The 16,067-nt window shown below is 35.1% G+C and overlaps 1 protein-coding gene across 3 annotated transcripts in view; it reads right to left on the bottom strand.

The window, feature by feature from the left end:
* Positions 1-16,067, bottom strand: part of MYO5B (myosin VB) — a 565,377-nt gene that overhangs the window by 319,681 nt on the left and 229,629 nt on the right. The gene's annotated exons all lie outside the window — the stretch shown is intronic.

The following is a 16,067-nucleotide window of genomic DNA, read 5'->3' as shown; positions in this document are numbered from 1 at the left end:
ATTAAAAAAAAAGAGTATTTACCACCTATTTTTGGTTAGCAGCTGTTCCGGGAGCTATAAACAGAGAATTCTACAGATCTTGTCTTTTCCTTCTAAGAGCTTACTATCTAAAGAGAGAACTTATAATCTATGTTTATAAGCTATTTCATTTAAATAAGGAATGTCACCATCAGCATAAATCTGTTGAATACTTAGTCTGAATATGCAATGAGAAAGAAGAAATTCCTTTGAGAATTGGTGAAAGATGAGGGCAAGAACTCAGAAAGAGATGTAACATGTCCTAGGAAGGAATTATACTCATCTCCATATCCTCTTATCTGCCAAACACCCTGAAATCTTGCTTCTGACCCACTCCTTAACTGTTCTCTCCAAGATAACTGCTAACTCAAATGGCTTCCTGTCACCTACCTCTTCATACAACCTAACTTCTTAGAAGCTACTGATACTGGCAACCCTCTTTTGCCAATATTAAACTACCTTTTCAAGGCTCTTTTTGGTATTCTTTTGTATTGATTTTCCTCCTACCTATGTTACTATTCCTTCTGAAGTTCCTTCCTGGCACTAGTTTCCCATTAAATATGGAAGGCTATCAAAAGATGGACCTTATTTTTTCTTCTCTCTGGGTCTCTATCAGTCTCTCTTTCTCTTCTTCTGTCTCTTTGTCTGTCTGTCTGTCTCTCTCTCTCTGACATCATCAATGCCCATGGGTTCAATAGTCAACTCTGTTGCTTATTTCCCAATCTATTTATCCAGCACTAATTTTTATTTCTTGAATTCTATTCCTGCATCTCAAGTTTCCGGTTAGAAATCTTCACTGGAATGATCCAAAAATCAAGGGATCTCAAAGTCAAAGTGATCAAAACAGGATTCATTAATTAGCCCCAGTCACTTCAATCTTTCCATCCTCCAAATTTCCTTATCTTTGCTGAGGGGACACTATCATCCACCCAGTCACCTAAGTTTACAAACCTCAAAATCATCCTTAATTTTCCCCTCTCCTTCTTGTCCATTTTACCATCACAACATCTGTTCTGTTCTCTCCATTTGTATAATCTATTTAAAGTCATTTGCCAAAGATAATGACCACTGTGGTCAAACTGCCCAATTAAAATTCCTTTCATTCACATTCAAAAATCTCCAGTGCTTCCTTCTTATGTTGGGGTGACATTCAAATTTCTTCATTAGATAAAGGTTTCAACAATCACCCATTCTTCCAGATATTTCATATCACTCTGAAAATGGACCACTTCGAAAATGGACCAGTGACAACAATAACTGCTTAAAGGCTTGGTTAGTGTATTAACAACGTTAGTTCAGTTGATACATACAATTACCCTGAAAGGCAGATGGATCAAGTAGCACCATCCTTAATTTAAAGGAGAGGAAGGAATAGGAAGATAGCTGGGTGATACAGTGGATAGAGCACCAGCCAGGAGTCTGTATGATCTGATCTCAGACACTTAACACTTAATAGCTGTATAACTCTGAGCAAGTCACTTAACCCTGATTGCCTCACATCCAGGGCTATCTCCAGTCATCTTGATTCATATTTGGTCATTGGACCCAGATGTCTCAGGATGAGAAAGTGAGGTTGATAAGTTAGAACAGCATCTTCTCACTCAAATACAATTCATATACTTGTCATGGCATCACCTCCCTGATATCATGGTCTTCTTTGAGAATGGAGGACAAATATCATCAGTCATCAATCACAGGAGAAGAAAATGAAAATGAGGGAAACCAAGTGGCTTGCTCATGGTCACAATGTTAGAAGGCACTAGAGACAAAAATTCAAAGCCCTATTTCCTCTCGGTCCCAGTGTAACACTCTTCCCATTAATCCACATTCCCTCTACCACATTATGGAAAACAAGAAAGAACTCCTAATACTTCTGTACACAGGCAGATGCTTTAAACAACAGCCCAATGAACTTAATGCCAATTTCTGGTAAAACTGCAGAACTCATAATTCAAGCTTCTTTATCCAGCAGGGATTTAAAAGTTATATCACACTAACCTCGTTTCTTTTCTGGACAGGGTTATAAGAAGAATAAACTAATGGAATGCCATGAACACAGTCTAGTCAGCAAGACATCTGAAATGTTAGTAAAGTTATATGGATTTAAAATTGGGTCACTGACAGGATCCAAAGACTGAAGAACGCTTTGGCATCGAATTTAGAAAGGAAGTCTCCAGTACAGGGACCCACAACTCTTTCCTTGTTCTTACTCAGGTTAACACTTTTGTTCATGACTTAAATAAAGCTTTAAATGGCACTGCACATCAACATTGGGATGACAAGAAGCTAATATAATCCATGCTACTAAAAATGAATTAAGTTGGACTGAAACTCTGAAGATGACTTCTATAGAGAGTATATCATTTAAATTCAAAGAATCAAGTGTATATGTATAAGAGCCATGAGGCAGCTGACATACATTTATTAAGGACCTACTATGTGTAAGGCATTGCCCTGGATACTGAGGCTATGGCAAAGTTTGGCTATAAAGTATTTCAAAGGAAAAGGAAACTTAGGGGTTTTAGTGGGCTGAAAACTCGATATGAATCAACAGTGCACTGTTGTAGGCAGAAGACTTAATGTACCCCTTGTTACTATTGTTGAATCATTTCAGTTCTGTCCAACTCTTTGTGACCTTATTTGGGAATTTTCTGGCAAAGATACTGGAGGGGTTTGAATTTCTTTCTCCAATTCATTTTATGAGGAAACTGAGGCAAACAGGGTTAAATGACTTGCCCAGGGTCACACAACTAGCAAGTATGGGAGGTCAGATTTGGACTCTTCCTGACTTCAGACCTGGACCTCTATCCACTGTTTCAGGATAGTAGTTGCCCATCACACCTTTGGGGAAATTAATATTATAATGTTCATACTGAGGGAGGCATACTTTATACTCTGCATTCAGACAAGAACATCTGTACTATATCCTCTTTTATTTAAAAAACAGGCACTTACAAGCTAGAGCACTTTCAGAAGAAGGGGCTATAAATGATACCCTATAATGATTAGTTGAATAAATTGCAGGTATTTAGCCCGGAATATCAGAGACTTAGTGAGACATCATGGATATCTTTAACTATTTGAAGAATTATCACATAGAAGATTGAAGCTTTCTAGTTTAAAGATGGAATAAAGATCAATGAATGAAATTAGGAGATAAATTTTTTTTGGAAGAAGCAATCATGGTTAAATGACTTGCCCAGGGTCACAGAGCCAGGAAGTGTCAGTTCTCTGAGGCTGAATTTGAACTAGGTCCTCCTGACTCCAGGCAAACCATTAGAGTATTGTTGCCAAGAAAACTCCAAAAGAGTTCACAAGAATTGGGAATGACTATTCACTGCCATCACCTAGACACCTCAAATGTTAGTTCTTAAAAACCAAAAAAAAATAAAAAAACACACCAACACCAACAAAAACAAAGCAAAACATATACTTCCTAACATTTAGAGTTGTACAAAAATAAGATGAGCCTTTTGAGCCTTTTACTGAAGCTATCTATCCATCACAAGGGTTAGTTTAAGCAAGAGCTAGACAAATACTTATGAGGGAAAGTGTGGGTGGGATTTAATGATTTAGATAAAAGTTAGACTATGAACCTCCCGGGATCCCTTGCAACTAAAGTAATGATGATTCTATGAACCTCTAATAATTTACTATCCAAACTTTTAACTATGAATTCACCTTCTTTAGAAAAGAAATTCACTGCAGAATTTTGACAATGTGGGCAAAAGAAGACTGACCAGCAGAGAGGGAGCAGACAGACTACATGCTTCTAGTTTAGGTACTTTATCTGTGAAAGTTTAGGTACTTTTTCTCATGAAAATCACTGAGAACCTCTGCTTTTGACTCATCACAATATATTCAGACAATGCTTTTGTTTTATTGGGGACACCAGGCAAGTTGACATAATTCTCTCATGTACTGTTGGAGGTAAATGAAATTTAATAATAATAAAACACAATGCTTGATTAGATGAGATACATTTTAAAAATTATAATTGAAACCTATATAACCTTGACCAGCACAACAGGAGAATCAAGTTAGAAGCTCCTTTGATTCATTTTTACCACGTGAATCATTTTTCTCTTAAAGAACCCTCAGTCATCCTTTTCTAGATATGTTAATATCAGAAATCATTTAAGATTCCTATTTAGATTGAATCTGGCTAACTTTAAACATTTCTATATGCTCAATGAATGGATAGTTTGCCTTGGAATCAGGAAGACCTGGGTTCAAATCTGACCTCAAGCACTTAATAGCCATGTAACAGTAGGCAAGTCAATTTCTTCATCTGTAAAATGAACTGGCGAAGGCAAATCATTAGAGTATTGTTGCCAAGAAAACCCCAAAAGAGTTCACAAGAATTGGGAATGACTAAAATAACTAAACAACAATGAAAAATGATAGAATTTATCATGATGACAACAATCACTTATACTAATAAGTACTACAGGTCATAGGTTTTATGAATGTCCCAAAGATGGCGAGATTACCAAGGGCCAAAAAGCTAAAAAATTTCTGGAAAAAGGTGATCTTAAACAAGACTTTGCAGATTTACAAAGGAGAGAAAGAGGATGGTAAAAATAGAAGTTTAGAAGAGGAAAGGTTGCTGGCATGTTTGTGAGACAGTAAATAAGATCATATAATTATAGTACAATAGTATTAGTCTTTAGAAGGTGATGCAAAAGATAGGATAAGGAAAACAGTGGCAAGTTGTTCCTTTTTCCTCTCATGAGATCTGAAGCACAATGCCAGGCCTTAATCTAGATTTTAATGAAAGTATATAAACTCCTTGAGGATCAAGATAATTTTTGCATCTCACCTTTTTTTAATCCATCATCCATTAACTGTCTAATATAGAATATATGTTTAGTACATGTACTTCCTGTATTGATTAACTGAAATATAGTTTTCATTATCTAAACCTCCACCTATTCTCAGAAAAGGTCTCTTAGCAAAAAAGTCAGTCATGGGGTAGCTATTGTTTTTTTTTTTTTTTAGGTTTTTGCAAGTCAAACAGGGTTAAGTGGCTTGCCCAAGGCCACACAGCTAGGTAATTATTAAGTGTCTGAGATCAGATTTGAACCCAGGTACTCCTGACTCCAAGGCCGGTGCTTTATCCACTATGCCACCTAGCTGCCCCTAGCTATTGGTTTTTAATCCGGTTTACTAAAATTCACTTTTTCAGTGGTCACATCTCAAATTATTATTATTATTATTATTAACAATAATAATAATAATAAATTTAAATTGCTCTTTAAACATTTTAGAATAAAATATTATATATAAATGTGATGAAATAATAATATGGTGCCATAAAAAGTGATGAAAGGAATGATTTCAAAGTAACCTGAAAAGTATAGTATGAATTGATAAAAAGGGAAGTGGTCATAACTGCAAGAACAATAAAACAATCATAATGACATAATAAAGATAAATAACTGTGAAAGACTTAAGAATTCTGATAAAAGAAATGATGATCATTCTAGAAGACCGATAATGATGGTGCAAGCTCCATTACTTGACAAAGTAGCCATGAACTCAGGGAACAGATTGAGACAAATATTTTTGAACATGTCTTATGCAGGATTTTGTTTTGTTCCACTCTTTTTATTTATTTTCTTTTGCCTTTTCCATTGGGAGGAAGGGTAGGTGAGGAAGAAAAAATAGATTTTTTTTCCATTAAAAAAACAGCATTTTATGAAAGAAGACATTAATGTTTGTTTTGTTTCAATCTGTCACTCTAGCCTCTATAACTAGCTGACTTCAGACCATTCTTTATTCCTTGCATTCTTCTACTAGGATGCTAGAGTCAAGCCAGCAAGGGCATTTTTGCCACATGTCCTGTCACCATAAATCCGTGTTTAAGTACATGTGTATACATTTGTTTGTACATGTGTGCATATATGAATACATATGTGTGTACACATGTGCCCCACAGATGGAACTTTCCATATTTTATTCAGGGATCTATAATCAACTAAATATCGACATTATTACGAGAAAGAATAACATGATCTACTCCCTATGGCTCTATTGACAATCCTTGTTATTGCTCCTAAACTATAGCTTGGTCATGATCTAAGTGCTGGGAGATCCTAAGAAGCAGCTAGAAAGAACTGACACTTTTGCCTTTATATCATCTAGTTCAAGGCCGTGCATGTTCATCCTTCTAGAGTTGTGATGAGTTCTGATGTTTGAGGTTTGGTTGGACACTGTTTAGATTCACTGTCTTCAACTGATCAGGTCAAAAATATACATAAAGCCAGGTATGGTATAAGTATTAATGTTCTCAAATGTCCTCCCTATTGAACTGATTAGTCTGTTAAAATATGGATCTTCAGTGTTTTCCTTAATTGCATGATGCTAAATCTCTAAAGGCCTTTAATTCTCCTATTAACAAAGCTGGCTTAATTTGCATCAAAGAGGAAACAAGTGAAATCATCTCCTAACTAGCAATTCATAAGCCACTATGAATTGAGTCTCAGATTCTTACTAGATGAGTGATTCTTGTTTGCCTCAGTTTCCTCATCTGTAAAATGAAGATAATGAAAGTAACTACCTTCAAGGGTGATTACCAGAGTCAAATGAAATAATAATTATAAAGCACTTAGCATGGTGTCTCATACATAGTAAATACTTAAATGTTTATTGATTGAAAAAGAACACAGATAGGAGATATATATATTCTAGCTTTTAGGAGATATATTCTAGCTTTCTTCAAGTATTTGAGGACCTATCACATGGATGAGGGACAAGAATTTTTCTGTTGTCCTAAATTATATGCAATGAGTTTAAGTTACAAAAAGGAAACTATAGTCTCCTGGTAAGCAGAGAAGTCTTCTAGAAGTTAATGCTAATCACAAATAAAAAGGATTTATTCTAGGGTTGGTAGATTTCCCATCCTCTAATATCTTGAAGTAAAGGCTGAATGGACATGTGTTTAGGAGGCTTTCATTTGTGTGTGAGTTAGACATGAAGGCACTTAAGTCTCTTCCAGCTCTAAGATTCTGGGATTCATTCTCTTCTGTCCAAATTTAACATTGTTAATGCCTATAATTTATCTGACAAATTCCTTCTTCTCTGACTTTCTCAAGAGTGCCACCCAAGTCCTTTATATATCTTTTTTGTCCTAGTGACCCAAACTGGACATAATACCTTACAGTGGGTTTGATCAAGTTTTATAAGAAAAGGAATTCCTCTCAAACAAGCAGAAACAGACCAATGAATAGGACCACAACTAGGTTTTTAAAAAGGATGACAACCCCCAAAACAACCCCTACACTCAAAATATGAATTTAGAAGAAGCTTTGGAAATAAAAATGGCATTTTTACTATCTTGTTAAAGTTAATATGCACATTAAAAAACAAACAGTAAACAATAGAGTGTATGGTTTTATATACAATATTATTTTATTTTCAAATGTGCATTGAATCTTTGTTTTTACATATGGTTATTAAATATAGAATACTTTTAAAGAAACATTCTTCATGGACAACCAGGTACTCATTCAGTTTTCAAATAAAACATTATACCAATTCTCAAGGCTGCAGGTAGAGGAAAGGGGTTTGCTTTGAATCAAATCTTAGTCCCCATTACTTGCTGCACCTGCACTAGAACTGCCCTCTATACATCATTCAAACTGAAGAACAACATAAAGGCAACCCCTCCTCCCAACCTCTCAATTCCCACTCCCATCTCTTCCTATTAGTCACAGCTCAGAAGAAAAGTACAAAGCAACAAAGGACAAATGAGTACAGGAAGGAAAGCCGGGTGGGCATTGAAGTGATAACATACCTTAAAGCAGAGTAATTTACATTAAAGCTCTTTCCTATCTCTCCCATCACCTTTTTCCCTAGACCACCCACCATGGCAAAAAAAGCAAAAAAGTTGCTCTCTGAGCCCCCAACTATTTCAATAAAAATATAGAGGTCTAATCAAATGACCATTTCCTATTATTAACAAAGGTGAAAAATTCTTCTAATCTCAGTCCTCAGTTTCTTCTGCTACTAGTGAAGGAATGGAAGAAAAACACAGACAAAATTTCAGAACATGAAACCTCATGATAACTGCGTGTCTCTGGGTATCTATTCTTTTGAAGAAAGCTTGGGAGCACATTATTTAATCTACCAATCATACTCTATGGGCCTCCTTTGAATAATGACTTCTGATATTTGTATAGTGTTTTAAAGTTTGCAAAATACTTATATAAACTGAGCCTCAATTCAGCCTCAATAGCCCTGTGAGGTACAATTCAGGCTCACATTAGCAAATTCCAGAGATAGAATTGGAATCCAAATCTTTCTAAATTTAGTACTTTACCATACCATTATGCCCTTCAAAAGATCCCAGAAAGTATTAGCTGAAAACTGAGAAAATGAAACCCAAAAGAGGGGGTATGTGGGAAAATTGGATCACTAATGCATTGGTGGTGGAGCTGTGAATTGATCCAATCATTCCTGAAAGCAATCTGGAACTATGCAATAAAACTGTGCATACCCTTTGATCCAGCAATACCACTACTAGATCTATATCCTATAGAGATCATAAAAATGAGACAAAGACCAACATGTAAAAATTATTAATAGCAACTTTTTTTGAAGTGGCAAAGAAGTGGGGCATGGCTGAACAAATTATGATATATAAATGGAATGTAATAATATTGTTCTTAAAGAAATCATGAGTGGCTGGACTTTAGCAGTTCCAGGCTTTTGCCTAGAAAGACTTAAACTGATGCTGCCTGAAGTGAGCACGCCAATGAAAGCACATTAACATGATCAACTGTAATGGACACAGCTTCTCTCAACAGTTCAATGATCAAGGACAATCCTGAAAGACTTGTATTTAATGGAAAATGTTTTCCATTTTCAGAAGGAAAATAACTATAGAGTCTGAATGCAGAGCAAAGCATACTATTTGCACTTTTTAAAATTTCTTTTATGTTTTTCTTTCTTTCTCATGAGTTTTTTCCTCCTTAGTTCTAAATCCTCTTTTACAACATGATTAATATGGAAATACGTTAAACATAGCTGTACATGTACAACCTATATCAATTTATTCATTGTCATGGGAGAGGGGAGAAGAGAGGGTGATAGAAAAATGTGGAACTCAAGGAGTTTTCAATAGGAGGAATGTTGGAAACCAGTTTTACATATAATTTAAAAAATAAACAAAATTAAACTTTGAAAAAAGAATGGAATGAAATAGCCAATACAAAAAAAAGAAAAAAGAAAAAAGGGGAAAAAAGAAAATGAAACCTAAACCTCAAGCCCCCAAACTGATCTTAACAGATAAAACTAATCAGATAAACATAATTACTACTAGATTGTATATTGATGAAATAGTACAAAATCTGATCCATCTGATGATATGAGATTAATTTAAGAGGGAAAGAACTAATGAAATGTAATTAGATATTAAAGTAATCCATTGATAAACAAAAATTGCAAGTATCTTTAAGAATTTTGAAAATTGTTTTTAGAACTAAAGAAAATGAGCCATGTCACTTTAATCTTCTAATGGAGGATTTAACTATAAAAGAATAATTCTGGGGGGATGGTATTGGATAAAGTATTATCCCCATTTAATATATGGGAGAAACTGTCTTGTGGAACAGAAATGACTTGCTTAAGTCCATCCATTACTTAACTGGAGAGCCAAATCTAACCCCTAGGAATTGTAAAAAGTTGACCAGTGTTCCTTTCACTATCTAATCTTGCCTTGCAGCCTCAAATAACATTGCCAAATCTTGTCTATTCTACCTCCAAAAAATCTCTAGCATCTGTACCATCTTTCTACCCAAATGGCCACCATGCTAGCTCATGCCCCCATCATTTCACTTATATTTAGTTCATTCCCCTGGCCCAAATCTCCTTTTCCAAGTCTTTCTTCACAGAACTGCCAGAGATATTCTCTTCCTCCTTTATATATCAGTTTATTGATATATTGTTCTTTCAGATTGTCTTCATTTGTGTCCTTCACATAGCCATCAAGGTATTTTTTCTAAAGTGCAAATGCACTTTAGAAATTTAAAAGTCTTTACAACACTGCTCCTTTTTACTTTTCCAAGCTTTTTACACATGATGTTCCTCAATTCATTCTAAGACCCTGGCATATCAGACTACTTTTCTTCAAAAAACCACTCCATCTTCCATGTCTTTGTCCTTCAAGCCTAGAATGCACTGCTTCTGAATCTCTGTCTTTCAGAATCTCCAGTTTCCTTCAATATTCCACATAAGCACCACTTTTTTATAAGAAACATTTTTTGACTACCCCAGCCTCCTTTTTAATAACAACTTTGTTGTTGTTGAGTCATTTTCAATCATGTCTGATTCTCCATGATTCCATTTGGTATTTTCTTGGCAAAGATACTAGAGTGGTTTGCTATTTCCATCTCCAGTTCATTTTACAGATGAGGAAATAGAGGTAAATAGAATTAGATAACTTGCTCAGAGTCATACAGCTAGTAAATGTCTGAGTCCAGTTCTGAACTCAGGAGATGAGTCTTTATAATTCTAGTACCAATGCTCCATCCACTGTGCAACCTCAATTCCCGTACTTTGTAATACTTTATAAATATTATATATAAGGTATTATATGTATTTATAATTAAATATGCTGTCTTCTCATTAGAATATTAGCTCCTAAAGGGTAAAACCCACTTCATTTTTGTCTTTGAATTTCCAGAGCTTAGTACCATATTTCCCCATGAATAAGACTCACCCTATTTTTTGGAAAATTTGGGGTCTAAAAACTGGGAGAATCTTATATAGTAGATTTTTTTATTATTGTAGATTTTTTTACTTCCATTTCCCACTTTCTCACACTTGTTGTCTTTGAGCTCATTGTTTCCCATTTGTTACCAGTATATTAGGTTATGTTTTGCCATGTTCTGCCAAGAAATGGCTCAGAAAAGATTTTCATACAGTGTTGAATTCAAGTTCAAAGTGATCCAGTTTGCAAAAGTGAATAGAAATCCTATTACTGAATGTCTGTTTGGTCCTCCTCCAACTGAGAAAACAATCCATGACTGGCTATGGGAAGAAGAAATTCTCCTGAAAACACCAAGGCAGAAGAAGACCATGAGCCAAATGGCCTGATTTTGACAGGGAATTGAAGAGATGAACTGAAGAGCAAAGGGCAAGTGGAATTCCTGTGTCCACAAAGATGGTTCAGCAGGAGACAGGAAGAATTGTTGATGAAAAAATAGGTGATTGATTTCAAAGGACACAATTAGTGCTTCAGGTTCATGAAACAGAATGGACTGAGCATATGTCCACGCACTAGACTTGCCCAGGGAGAGCTTGTGGTCAACCACAGAGCACAGGCAGGAGAGCAGTCAGGGCCTCTCCTAAGATAGTGATTCATCATCAAACACAGATGAGGATGAGCTAATGGATGGGAGCTTTGATGGTGATGAGGTGTATGAATCTTATGATAAATAAACTTGATTTCAATAACTTTATGTTTTATATATATATATATATATATATATATATATATGTATATATATTTTTTCAAATTTTGGGCACCCAAATTAAGGTGCGTCTCATAAATGCAAATGTCTTATACATGGGGAAATATGGTATTGACTTTAGTGTGGGACTTCTGTAAAAAAGCATGGCCTTGGACTTTAGAAAAATGCTAATTAAAGGGAGCAGAAGCAAGAGAATATTGCATACATTAACAGTGACACTGATATAATCAACTATGAGGGACATCGTTAATCCTCAGAATCCTGTTAAGGAAAATGACAACCACACCCAGAAAAAAAAGTATGGATTGTGAATGCAGAGTAAAACATACTATGATCACTTTTTTAAAAACTTCTTTCATGTTTTTTCTTCTTTTTATCATTTTTTCCCTTTCCCCTTAGTTCTAATTCCTCTTTCACAGCACAACTGACATGGAAATATGTTAAACATGATTGTACATGAAAAACTTTTACCAGTTTTTTTGATGCCATGGGGAGGGGTGAGGGAAAGGGGGTGGTAGAAAAATGTGGATCTCATAAACTTGCAAATGGTTAAATGCTGAAAACTATCTTTGCATGTATTTGGAAAAAGTAATTCAATTTCAGTAAAGGGGAAAAAAGGAAAGTATAGCCTTCCTGCTGTTGGTCATACTTGATGCCTCTATCTCCCATCTCACAATGACTGTCCCACAGGTGCAGAATGCACTTCCCCTCACTTCTGTCTTTGGAACCTCTGATTTCCTTCAAGTTTCTTCTGCAGTTTTACTTTTTAAATGAGACTTTTATGATCATCTTCCAGATGTTAGTATACTCCCTCTTAAAAAAACTTTATTTTTTATATAAAGGAGCGAGGATGACAAAGTGAATAGTGAACTGGTCTCAAAGCTAGAATACATGAGTTCAAATTCTGCCTCAGACCCATATAGATTATGGAATCCATTGCACTCTCAGTGTTCTAAGAAAAGTGCTGATCAATAAGGTAAAAGGAGTTGCCATATTGGAAAGTTCCATAGACAAATGAAATCACACACTCAGTTTCTGTCCTTATCTATAACCTTTACATCGCCATGTTATATGACTCATTAGATGATAAACCCCTTAAGGTGAGAAACGTTTCACTTTTGTCTTTGTATCTTCAGCACTTAGTCCAGCTCTGGAACATAATAGGAACTTAATAAGTGCTTTATTATTGACTGTTTTCTAAATATAATTCTAAATTTCATTCCAGAATGGTTGGACCAATGCACAGCTTCACTAAGGCAATTAATGTGCCTGTCTTCCCACAGTCCCCCCAATATTGGCTTTTTCCATTTTTTCCCTCTTTGCCAATTTTTTTAGGTATGAAGTAAAACCTCAATTAAACTGATGGAAATATCATTATTAGTGATTTGGAGTCATCTTTCATAAAGTTGTTAATAATTTACAATTTTTTATTTAGAGAAGTTTGTTCATAACATCTGATAATTTATCTATTAGGGAACAAAATAATATTCTTATAGCACATGCATTTACTTCCTTGTTCAACACACTCCTTGTATCAACACAATGATATCAAAGAGGTTTCATCATGGTTTCATCAAGAACAGGTTCTGCCAGACTAACCTGATTTCTTTTTGGATAAAAATAAAACAGTAATGAGGAGAATGTTGTGGATGTAGCTTACCTAGATACTAATAAAACACTGGTAAACTATTTCATACTATTCTTGCATTAAATATGAAGAGATATGGATCAGATAAATATATAGCCCTATGGATTTCAAAATTAGTTGAAGAGCCACATTCAAAGAGAAGAAACTGCCAATTGTTCAGCATCAATGTAGGTCTCTGATGGAGAAACCTAGGTGCTTTGTGTTTGGTCTTGTGCTGTTTGATATGTTTGTCAGTGATTTCAATAAAAGCATAAGTGGTATGCTTGTTCTTTTTGAAAATAGCATCAAACTGTAAGAGATAACAAACACGCTGGATGACAGAGCTAGAATCTAAAATCATTTTAAGAATCCAAAGCAATGGGCTGAATCTAACAAGATGAAATTCAATAGAGATGAATTTAAAATGTTAGGTTAGTGTCTGGTACAAAGTAGGCATTTAAGAAATATCTATTTGAATATTGACTATAAAATAAAGCCTTATGTTTGGGTATAAGAAGAAAGCAGCATCAAAAGTATGAACTAAGAGAGGAATGATGAGAAAGCAATACTGAAAAAAAAGAAAAAAGATCTGGAGGATTTAGGAGACCATAGCATCAGTATGAGGTTGCAGTGTCATAGGGCAGAAAAAAAAAAGAACAATTGTAATATTGAGATATTTTAAAGAGAAGTAGCATAAGTATAGTTTTTTAATAAAGTCTTTCATAATCTGTCATTTTCTTACATTTCCAGTCAGTCTTCATATAACTCAGCTAGATTATCTCTAGTCATCCTCTCCCTCTTTGCCTTTTTCCTTCTCTCTTCCCTCCCCCTCTGTCCCTTCATATATGTGTGTGTGTATGTGCATATATTTGTATGGAGTGAAATTTCAAATACTGTTTATACACAGCCATTTGCATGTTAACTTCCCCATTATTTTGTAAATTCCTTGAAGACACATGTTACTTTTATTTTTATACTCCCAGGGCTTTTTGCAATACTTAGAACATAGTAGGTGCTTTGAAAATGCTTTCTGATTAGACTAATTGACTCAATAGTCTCACTGTACTCTGCCCTTGTCTAGAGTATTGAAGTAAGATCCAGGTATCACCACAGTTTAAGGAGACCAATAATATGCAGAGTATTGGAAAAGGGCATTAAAGATGATAAGAGAACTTAAATCTGTGTTATAAGGATCTGTTGAAAGAACTAGATATTTTAATCTGAAGTAGAATAGTCTCATGGGAGACAGAATAGTTGCCTTTAAAGGCTGCCATGTGAGAAGAGGGATTATATTTGTTCTATTAGACTATGGAGGATAGAACCAGGAGCAATGAGTAGAAGGGATATAACATCAGAAAAAAACACTCTTAAAATTCGAGCTATTCAAACATGGAATAGGCTGCCTACCTCAAGAGTTAGTCACTTTCCTCTTTCCATGAAGTCTATCAAGCAGGGGCTAGACAACTATTTGTTGGTTTTATTCTAGTGAGAATTTCTTTTCTGTATGGGTTAAACAAGATGACTACTGAGGTCTCTTCCAAATCTGACTTTTTTTGTGAGCCTATGATTCTCACAACTCCTACTTGACTAACATAGAGTACAAACTCCTATATTTGTCATTTAAAGACCTTCATTGGTTACCTCAGCCTACTTTTCCTGGATTACTATATACTACTGCTTTTTGTGTACTCTTAAATTCCAGTCAAATTGGACTATTTGCTTCAACTGTTGGACATAAGTAAATTTCCTGTCTCTGTGTATTTGCATAGGCCATTCTCTCTTTCTTGGAATGAACTCCCTCCCTATAGCTTCTCAGTCACAGCTCTAGCTCCCCTCAGAGCTCACTCAGTTCAAGTAGCATATGATACTAGTTAAAGTCTTTATTCCACCCACAGCTACTTTCCCCTATAACCATCCACTTAAAATTACATGAACAGATTCACAGACATAAAAACATTCACAGATACCTTAAGTAAGTATTTGAATGAAAAGGGGTGATTCTTGTTTGTGTCTTTGGAAACAACCTCTAGTAGGATAGTAATACAATATTTACTGTTAATTATGCCATTAGAGATCAAAGGTTATAATCACTTTGGCTCAGTTTTACCCTTGCCACATTTAGTAAAAATAAAATTATTGTAAATCTTCCCATGAAATAGATTTCCAGTTCTTTGAATCCTGCTATTGGTTTTGAATAAAGACATTCTCTAGCTATGATGAAATAGCCTTTTATATTCCCAGTTTTACAACTTACAATGAAATGTTATAAATGAGTAAGAAAAATGGTAACATGACCTTTCCCCAATGGAAACTTGTGTTGGTCAAACCACAGACCCAGAACCACTAAAACCATGTGCTTACATAAGTGAGACAATTTTCCCCTCACAATCCCTTCCTTCCCACCCTGGGCATACAAATGAATGATACCCACTTAAGAAACAGTAAGTTATATTAGCCATAAGGATGAAGTCTCAGATTTTTAACTGTAATTGGTACTTCTGATAAATTGCTAATGCAGACAAGAGCTATACTTCAGATGCAGCACACTTGAGACAAGAATTGAATTCCTTTTCCATTTTCAAGAAACATGCCAAATCCTTAGGTAAAGAGCAGACATTCAGCCCTCAGGAGAATGAGAGCTTTTTTCTTTCGGTGTGCCTGAACTCAGTAGTCATTTTATCTATCCATTATTTTTAAGTAACAACAAGAAAACCCCAAGATTTTTCTGATTCACTTGCAACTTGAGGACATAGTCCTTATTAGTTATCTCCAAGCACTAACATAGTTAATACAAACAAACAAACTCATGGGTCAAAAAGTTTGACTAGGGAAAGCACAACATCAAACATCACAGTCTTAAAAACTGAGTCCTATTAGACCAGAAATTTAGGGAAAAAGGCAACAAGAAAGAAAGGAAGTGAAAGGTAAACTATTTCCTTGGTAAT

The sequence above is a fragment of the Macrotis lagotis genome, chromosome X (assembly GCF_037893015.1).
Source record: "Macrotis lagotis isolate mMagLag1 chromosome X, bilby.v1.9.chrom.fasta, whole genome shotgun sequence".
NCBI lineage: Eukaryota > Metazoa > Chordata > Mammalia > Peramelemorphia > Peramelidae > Macrotis > Macrotis lagotis.
This window is presented reverse-complemented; position numbering and strand designations above follow the sequence as displayed.